The sequence below is a fragment of the Sander lucioperca genome, chromosome 2 (genome assembly GCF_008315115.2).
Source record: "Sander lucioperca isolate FBNREF2018 chromosome 2, SLUC_FBN_1.2, whole genome shotgun sequence".
NCBI classification, from domain to species: domain Eukaryota; kingdom Metazoa; phylum Chordata; class Actinopteri; order Perciformes; family Percidae; genus Sander; species Sander lucioperca.
This window is the reverse complement of record NC_050174.1, coordinates 35,729,189-35,738,818: the sequence shown is the minus strand read 5'-3', so window position 1 is coordinate 35,738,818 and position 9,630 is coordinate 35,729,189.

Genomic DNA, 9,630 nt, shown 5'->3' with positions numbered 1-9,630 from the left:
ACCGTCCCGTAGTTCCCGCGTGTCGCAGAACCGTACGCCCACCCACGACCCTTTCCTAAACCCAACTGTCCCGTAGTTTCCGCGTGCCGCAGAACCGTACACCCACCCATGACCCTTTCCTAAACCCAACCGTCCCGTAGTTCCCGCGTGTCGCAGAACCGTACGCCCACCCACGACCCTTTCCTAAACCCAACCGTCCCGTAGTTCCCGCGTGTCGCAGAACCGTACGCCCACCCACGACCCTTTCCTAAACCCAACTGTCCCGTAGTTTCCGCGTGCCGCAGAACCGTACACCCACCCACGACCCTTTCCTAACCCAACCGTCCCGTAGTTCCTGCGTGTCGCAGAACCGTACGCCCACCCACGACCCTTTCCTTAACATAACTGCGTCAAAAGGGACGGCAATAGTCCCGACCAAGCACGTTTACTTATAGCACTAAAGGAGACTTTTAGTGTCAATAAGAACGACAAAGGCACCTGACCAAGCGTCCATATTTTACGAGATGGGTGTGAGAACGTGTTGTAGGAACAGAGGGGGGGACTTTTATCGCCTTAATTTTTTTAAAGCTTAACATTCAAGGTGCAGTTATCGGCGGGGACAAACGATGCTGCACGGTGGGATTCCTTTTTTAATCTATCTCACACATGAAGTTTTATCATGTGAACTCCTGAGGGTTTCTTTTTAAATCTTGTTTTTTTTTTTTTTTTAGGGATGCACCGAATCCAGATTTTTGCGGTTCGGCCAAATACCGAATCCAACACAAGTATTTACCAATTTTGCCGCAATTTAACTGCATGAAAAGGAAATAAAGTATGCCGAAATAACATCATGATCCCGATATGTAAAAACCAAAGTGTGACTTTATACTTCATCAGGTCTGTCCGCAAGACGACAAGCAAATAACGTTTAAATGCTTGTTTTCTGAATGGAGTTTGGTTCTATCAGGGCTTTGTTAACATTGTAGCTACGCCATCAACACAACAACATTCAGACATTTTCAGAATGTACCGGACTGAAGCGTGGTGTCGCGACGTCATACATCCATGGTTGATGCTCCACGCCCTTGACCGGCAGCTGATTGGACGAACGCCTGACGTGGGTCTGGCTTCTCGAGAATTTCAACAGTGTGTCATGGCGGTTCGTTCAGATTACGATCTCGTTTTTTACGAAAATAGTTCACCGAAACATGTTTCTGAAAACATTTTAAGAGAGAAATTACTAACCCCGTCAAAAAGCCCAATATTCAGCCGAATCCGAAGCCGAATCCTGGATTCGGTGCATCCCTGGTTTTTTTGAAGGGTGGAAAGCTTAAACATGGATCTAGTATTTAGTTTTTAAACTTGACAAGTGGGGTTCTTTGAAGTTAGTATGATTGAATCTAGGGTGGATGGCAATGTACCAGGCCATATGCTATTTGTAGTCCTTTCTGCCTACATATCATCTTCTTTAACATAACATAGCAGCAATGGCAAAAGTGCCAAATTTGTATCTTTCACCACTGCACATTGGTGATTTATCTTCGACTGTTGTTTTATTTTCTGACATGTTTAGATGTATAAAGATGTACATGAAAATAATTTAAGCTGTGATCTGCCCCATGTTATAGGCACATTTTGACATTGTCTACTTTGTTTATGAATTGATATTGAAGGGTCATTTTTTATTTTTTTTTCCAATCTGGACCCTATTTCCCCAATGCATTGGTGTCTAATGTGAACAAAAATCTTTTATATTGGTCCGGTATTGAGCGAGAACGCTGTAACAGACAGCCGTAAACCAGGCTGTAATGTAACCCTACAGGACAGATGTTCAGCGTCCGTTAGCGTCCACTAAAAGTTCTGTTGTTGCCGCTGACAGACTCAGATTATTATTCTAAGTGTCTGACAACATTATGAAAGGATCCCTACAGAGATAGACCTTTTAGTTAAAGAGTAAGATCCTTTTAGTTTAACATGAAACAGCCCCGAACTCCCCATCACCAAACTCCACCAGACTCCATATAAATAATCAGTACTTTTAGCGTGTATAGAGCCAGCATATCTCCACATGTAAATGGGTGAATTAAGGGTTTATTTCAACCAAACCAGAGTGGTGATTGTTGAAACAGCGGAAAGATGAACCAAGACGGCTTTTGGTAGTTTTATTTAGTTTCTGTCCACTTTGAATGAAGTGTGTTTTACGATGATAAAAGTCCTGATTATTTACATGGAGTCTGGTGTAGTTTGGTGATGGTGATTTCGGGGCTGTTTCATGTTAAACTACAAGGATCTTACTCTATCTCTGTAGGGATCCTTTCATAATGTTGTCACTCACTTAGAATAATAATCTGAGTCTGTCAGCAGCAAAAACTGAACTTTTAGTGGACGCTGACTGACGGTTTTTGCTCGTTAACGTTACATTGCAGCTTGTTTCTTGCTTAATACCGGACTCATTTCAAAAATTGCTGTTTCCATCAGTCACTTAGACTCAAAAACATGGGAAAATAGAGTCCAGGTCGATTAAAAAAAACAAACGATGTTACCCTTTAATTCATATTATATCATTCGTATAGCATTGTGGCAGTTTGTAGCCTACGTAACGTGTCTTTGCTGTCGTTAAATTGCTGAAGCGTCGGTGGCAGAAACCACCACAGAAGAAAGTATTTCCTTGGTTCTCATTTAAGATTGTTTTCAGACTTTTATGTAGATTACACTGTGCAATCATTTCACATATTATAAAACAATAAACAGTGTACATTGTGTGTAGAATTAGAGCAGCTAGATAAGCATTGAGCATGTGACTCCTGTATACTGATGCTGATTGGATGACTGGATGATTCTTCTGTGTCAGTGTTTGTGAATGGACGGCAGTCACATTTTAGAATCAAATGAAAAATCATTCCCATAATGTACAGTATTGGTTTTGAAGGCGCTCAACATGCATTCAGGCTTTGATGCATTATTATGTAATCAAGTGTGCAATACAGAACATTTTGTATGAAGTTATGTACTGTATACAGTGGCTGAGATATAAACACAGACTGCATAGACTTTAATGCTTTAGTTGAGTCATAATAACTAATAAAAAGGCATATCGTCATCATTTTTGGGCTCTTGAACAGATTAATAAGCAGCAATGAGCATTGTAAACTTGTATGCAGAGGATGAAATAATACAAATGTGTAATTTATTTACATTATTTACAGCTTATAAGCATGGAAGATATAATTCAATTCAATTCAATTCAATTTTATTTATAGTATCAAATCATAACAAGAGTTATCTCGAGACAATTTACAGATAGAGTAGGTCTAGACCAAACTCTGTACTTTACGAAGCCCCAATTATTACAGTGGTTGCCTCAAGAGCAAGCATTAGCAGTAGCTATTGCGACAGTGGCAAGGAAAAACTCCCTTTTTTTTTGTTAGGAAGAAACCTCGGACAGACCCAGACTCTTGGTAGGCGGTGTCTGACGGCACCAGTTGGGGGAGTGGTGAATGGTGGCAATAATAGTCATAATAAAGATAGTGAAGCAGTGATCACAATGGTAGTCATAGTAGTTCATGTCATAGTAGGGCACAGCAGGGCGTTACGGGGTGTAGTGTGGCACAGCAGCCTGGGTGGACGCGGTTGGACGCGGCAGGACGCAGTCGGACACTGCGGGGAAACGCAGAGCGTAGCAGGGTGTAGTAAGTCCATAGCGTCAGCTGCACCCAGGACCCCGGTGTAGGTGCCACCCAATTCCAAGGCGATGTTCTGGGTGAAGAAGAAGCAAAGGGACTCCGGGGAGAAAACTCCCCAGAGATAGGTTAGTAACAGGCATTTCTGGGACTAAGATGCACACAAAAGGAGACAAGTGAAAAGAGAGAAGAGGGAGCGGCTCATTGTGTCCTTGGAAGGAGCTTCCCACAGCAGTCTAGAGTTATAATAGTATAACTAAGAGAGGCAGGCTAAAGAGAGGGGCCCTGGACCGGGCTCGTACTCTCCTCTGCCGGAACGGGCTTGTACTTCCTGCCTCCCTCTACTCTACTCTACTATGCTGCAACTCCTCACTCCCTAACTATAAGCTTTATCAAAGATGATGGTTTTCAGTTTATTCTTAAATGTGGCGACGGTGTCAGCCCCCCGAACCCAAGTTGGGAGCTGGTTCCACAGGAGAGGAGCCTGGTAGCTGAAGGCTCTGGCTCCCATTCTACTTTTAGAGACTCTAGGAACCACAAGTAGCTCTGAGTTCTGGGAGCGTAGTGCTCTAGTGGGACAATAAGGTACTAAAAGCTCTTCTATGTATGATGGTGCTTGACCATTTAGTGCTTTGTAGGTCAGGAGAAGGATTTTAAATTCAATCCTGGATTTTACAGGAAGCCAATGCAGAGAAGCTAATACAGGAGAAATGTGATCTCTTTTGTTAGTTCTTGTCAGAACACGTGCTGCAGCATTCTGGATCAGCTGGAGGGTCTTGAGGGACTTATTTGAGCAGCCTGATAGTAAAGAATTACAGTAGTCCAGCCGGGAAGTTACGAATGCATGGACTAGTTTTTCAGCATCGTTTTGAGACAGGATGTTCCTGATTTTGGCAATGTTACGAAGATGGAAAAAGGCTGTTCTTGAGGTTTGTTTTAAGTGGGCGTTAAAGGATAGATCCTGGTCAAAAATGACTCCTAGATTTCTGACAGTAGTACTGGAGGCCAGGGCAATACCATCTAGGGTAGCTATATATTTAGATAATGAAGTTCGGTGGTGCTTGGGTCCCAGCACAATAACTTCCGTTTTGTTTGAGTTCAACATCAGAAAATTGTGGGTCATCCAGGATTTTATATCTTTAATGCACGCTTGAAGTTTAGCTAACTGACCGCTTTCGTCTGGCTTGATTGACAGATATAATTGGGTGTCGTCTGCGTAACAGTGAAAGTTAATTGAGTGTTTCCTAATAATATTGCCTAGAGGAAGCATATATAAAGAGAATAGAATTGGTCCAAGCACTGAGCCTTGAGGAACGCCATGGCTAACTTTAGCGTATTTGGATGGTTTATCGTTAATATTAACAAATTGGGATCGCTCAGAAAAATAGGACTTAAACCAGCTTAGTGCGATTCCTTTAATGCCAACTAAATGTTCCAGTCTCTGTAAGAGGATGGTATGGTCAATAGTGTCGAATGCAGCACTAAGATCTAATAAGACAAGTACGGAGACAAGTCCTTTGTCAGCAGCAGTTAGAAGGTCGTTAGTGATTTTCACCAGTGCCGTCTCTGTGCTATGATGCATTCTAAATCCTGACTGAAAGTCTTCAAATAGACTATTTCTATGCAGAAAGTCACACAATTGATTAGCGACTACCTTCTCAAGGATTTTGGAGAGAAACGGGAGGTTAGATATAGGTCTATAGTTGGCTAAGACCTCAGGGTCGAGGGTGGGTTTTTTCAGAATAGGTTTTATCACAGCTACTTTAAAAGACTGCGGTACGTGACCCGTTAATAAGGACATATTGATCGTATCTAGTAATGTGGTGTTGACCACAGGTAGTGCTTCTTTAAGTAGCTTCGTTGGAATGGGGTCTAAGAGACAGGTAGTTGGCTTAGCTGAAGAGACCCTTAACATTAATTGTTGGAGGTCTAAAGGATAAAAGCCGTCTAAATAAGTATCAGGTCTTATCGTTCTCTCTAGCCCTCCTGCGCCCAATGGTGAGTCGTTGGAAGCTGTGGGCAGAAGGTGATGAATTTTTTCTCTAATTGTTATAATTTTATCATTAAAAAAGGTCATGAAGTCATCACTGCTCAGAGCTATAGGAATAGATGGCTCAATAGAGCTGTGACTATCTGTCAGCCTGGCTACAGTGCTGAAAAGAAACCTTGGGTTGTTCTTATTTTCTTCTATTAGTGTTGAGTAATAGTCTGATCTGGCATTTCTGAGGGCCCTCCTATAATTTTTTAGACTATCTTGCCAATCCACACGAGATTCTTCCAGTTTGGTGGAACGCCATTTACTTTCAAGTTTTCGTGAGATTTGTTTTAATTTGCGAGTTTGGGAGTTATACCAAGGTGCTAGTTTCCTTTCCTTCATCATCTTCTTTTTGAGAGGAGCAACCGAGTCTAAAGTAGTCCGTAGGCAGGCCGTAGCAGCGTCTACAAAGTTATCAAGTTGGGAGGGACTAGAGTTAACGTAACAGTCCTCTGTTATATTAAGGCATGACATTGAGTTAAGTGCTGTTGGAATAGCTTCCTTAAATTTAGCTATAGCACTGTCAGATAAGCATCTAGTGTAGAAACTTTTATTTAATTTCGTATAGTCTGGTAGTAGGAATTCGAAAGTTATTAAAAAATGGTCTGATAATAAAGGATTCTGCGGAAATACTATTAAATCGTCAATTTTGATGCCATATTCTAGCACAAGGTCGAGGGTGTGGTTAAAACAGTGCGTGGCCTTATGCACCCTCTGACTGAAACCAATAGAATCTAGCAGTGAATTGAAAGCAGTACTAAGGCTATTGCTCTCAATGTCCACATGGATATTAAAATCACCTACAATAAGTACTTTGTCTGATTGAAGGACTACGCATGATAAAAACTCTGAGAATTCAGATAAGAACTCAGAATATGGACCTGGTGCTCGGTAAACAACAACGAATATAATTGGCTGTACTGTTTTCCATGTTGGGTGTTGAAGATTAAGAACAAGGCTTTCAAACGAGTTATAATTTAGTTTAGGTTTAGGATTAATTAACAGGCTCGAGTCAAATATGGCTGCAACTCCCCCTCCTCGGCCTGAGCCTCGTGGAATTTGGGTATTATTATGACTGGGAGGAGTGGCTTCGTTTAAACTAACATATTCGTCATGGCCCAGCCAGGTTTCGGTGAGGCAGAATAAATCAATGTGGTTATCTGATATCAATTCGTTTACCAATAATGCTTTCGATGACAGAGATCTAATATTTAATAGCCCACATTTGATTTTCCTATTCTGTTCTGTCGTTGCAGTGGTTGTTTTAATTCCAATTAGGTTGTTTAGTATAGCACCTCTTTTATTAGTGTTTGGTTTAAACGGTCTCAGTCGGGGGACAGACACGGTGGTTATGGGATTATGAATGGGTGATTGCTCTGAAGGGAGCACAGAGGGGCGTATAGCGCTGTATCTCTGATTATTGACTTTGGGAGAGTGTGTCTGGTCAGTGTGCTTGTGGGAGTGTTTACGGGATGTAAACAGTCAATCAGAGGTCTGGGTATGCAGGGCGTGGTGCAAATTTCCACGTAGCATCTGGCTTCCGCGTGTATTGGGATGAATCCCATCCCTGCTGAACAGGGAGCCACGTTCCCAAAACAGATTGAAGTTGTCAATAAAACCTATCCTGTGAATACTGCATGTGAGCTGGAGCCAGGTGTTAAGGGAGAGTAGTCTGCTAAAGAGGCCTGATCCGCGACCTAGAGATGGAAGTGGGCCTTATTTTCATAATAAGTATGAAAGAGAATGTGTGGGTTATGCTGCGTTCCAGACACAATTTTTAGCCCGTAAGTTACGACTTGAAGTCACGACTTGGTAGCGTTTCAGGGTTCAGGTTAAGCTACCTAACGTTAACGTTAGCTAGCGGCTACCTAACGTTAAAGCAGGGGTCACCAACACGGTGCCCGCGGGCACCAGGTAGCCCCCAAGGACCACATGAGTAGCCCTCAGGCCTGTTCTAAAAATGAAAATTGAATATTGATATTATCTGTTTCCCACCTTGTTAAGTCGTTGATCATTATTGTGAGAAATCATTAACGTGATCAGTGTCTTCACATAGATGAGTATCATTAATCATTAATAATCATATATAACTAAAGGCAAACTGAGCAAATTGGTTATTTCAGAAGAGTGTATCAAACTGGTAGCCCTTCGTATGACTCAGTACCCATGAAGTAGCTCTCAGTTTCAGAAAGGTTGGTGACCCCTGCGTTAACGTTAGCGTTAGCTAGCGGCTAGCGGCTACCTAAAGGCCCGGACACAGAGCCGACGGCCAAACGTCGGCAGTAAAGCCAGTGTGGCTGATCAGTCTCCCCGAGTTGGTCAAAAAAGTTCCTCAGAACACCGAAGAGACGAGACGTAATACGTCTCCATGACAGCAGGCGGCGCTAATCTGTATTGTCGCCCAAAAATGAAAACTGGCAGCTGATTGGACGAATGCGTCACGTGGGTCTGGTTTCTCCGGAAATTCACAGCCAGACTGTCATGGCGGCTCGTTCAGAATACGATCTCATATTGGACTAAAATAGTTCACCGAAACGTGTTTCTGAAAACATTTTAAGAGAGAAATAGGCCGTGCAGTTGCTGAATCTGTCTTCATTTCAGATCAACAAAGGTCAGTTTAAAAGATTTTCCTCAGATTTTGAGAGACTCTAGTCACGCTCATTCCGCTCCCCGTTTCCTGGTTAGCTCTCCACCAATCAGAGGGGTCATTGAGTCTGACTGCCAGCAGTACCCGCCACGCCGATTATACATGTCAAATCGGCCAAAATGAAGGCCGACGGCACGGAACATACCGACCAGACTCGAGTCACCGACCTCGCCAGACTGTCAGACGGCCGATTATCGGCTCGGTGTGTCAGCGCCTTAACGTTGACGTTAGCTAGCGCTAGCTGATACTAGCGATTTCTAGTCGGCGACATATTTTGGGCTTCATCTAATAAACATAACCTGTAGTAGTACACAATCGTATGTGTATTGTTTTGATTACAATGTGCGGAATAACTTTACGTTGCCTATTCATGTCTATTTATTTCTATTTATTTCTATTTCTCACCGTTAACCACCGGCGTCTGTACAGCATCAACAGGGGGCGCCATTGTTGTTTATCCCTCATGTTGTTCTCAGGTCAAATCTGACTCGTTCTCAAAACTTCTATATCAGAAATATGGGTTTCTTTTTAACCAAATTACTCAAAAAATTGCAAGTACTCGATTACTACTTTCATTGAATTGTGGGTATTCAATTTTATAGCATTTGAAAAAATTGAAATGGTTTCAAAACCTGGCTAAACTTTGACATCCTGTACACACGTCTGTGATTCTCCATCAACATACGTTCCTCTAATATTAGTCAAAATCATTCATTTCAAATATATAATCTATAAATGAGATTCATTGACCATGATTTCCAAAAGTACGTGTAAAACTATTGGTAATAAGTTGGTGTTAGTGGAAAATAGCATGGAAAACGTGGAAAAATAGTAACAAAAATGTGGAAAAAAGTGACAAAAACGTCAGAAATGTGTCAACAATATCAAAAAAACAGTCAAAAAAAGTGTTAATTTTGACCCAGAAGGACACGGTTGACCAGAAGACAACACAAGTAAAGGGTTATGTGTGTGTGACGTCAGAAACTGTAACTGGGAGAACAACGATCTGGTTCGAGATCACGGGGAGTAAGTTACGGGCTTGACTGCCGTTCCAGGGAACTTTCACAGTTAGAAGGTCGTGAAAACACGAGTTACGGGATGCCTGGAACCCACATTTAGGACTTAAAAAAGGGTAAATTACACTCTGCAACGACAGAAAAACTATTTTGATTATCGATTCGTTTTTCATGCAAAGAAAGCCTCTCAAATATGACGGTTTCCTGCATTTTTTCATATATTAAAGTGAGAAAAGAAAACACAAACATTTAAAGACATCACCTTGGATTTTG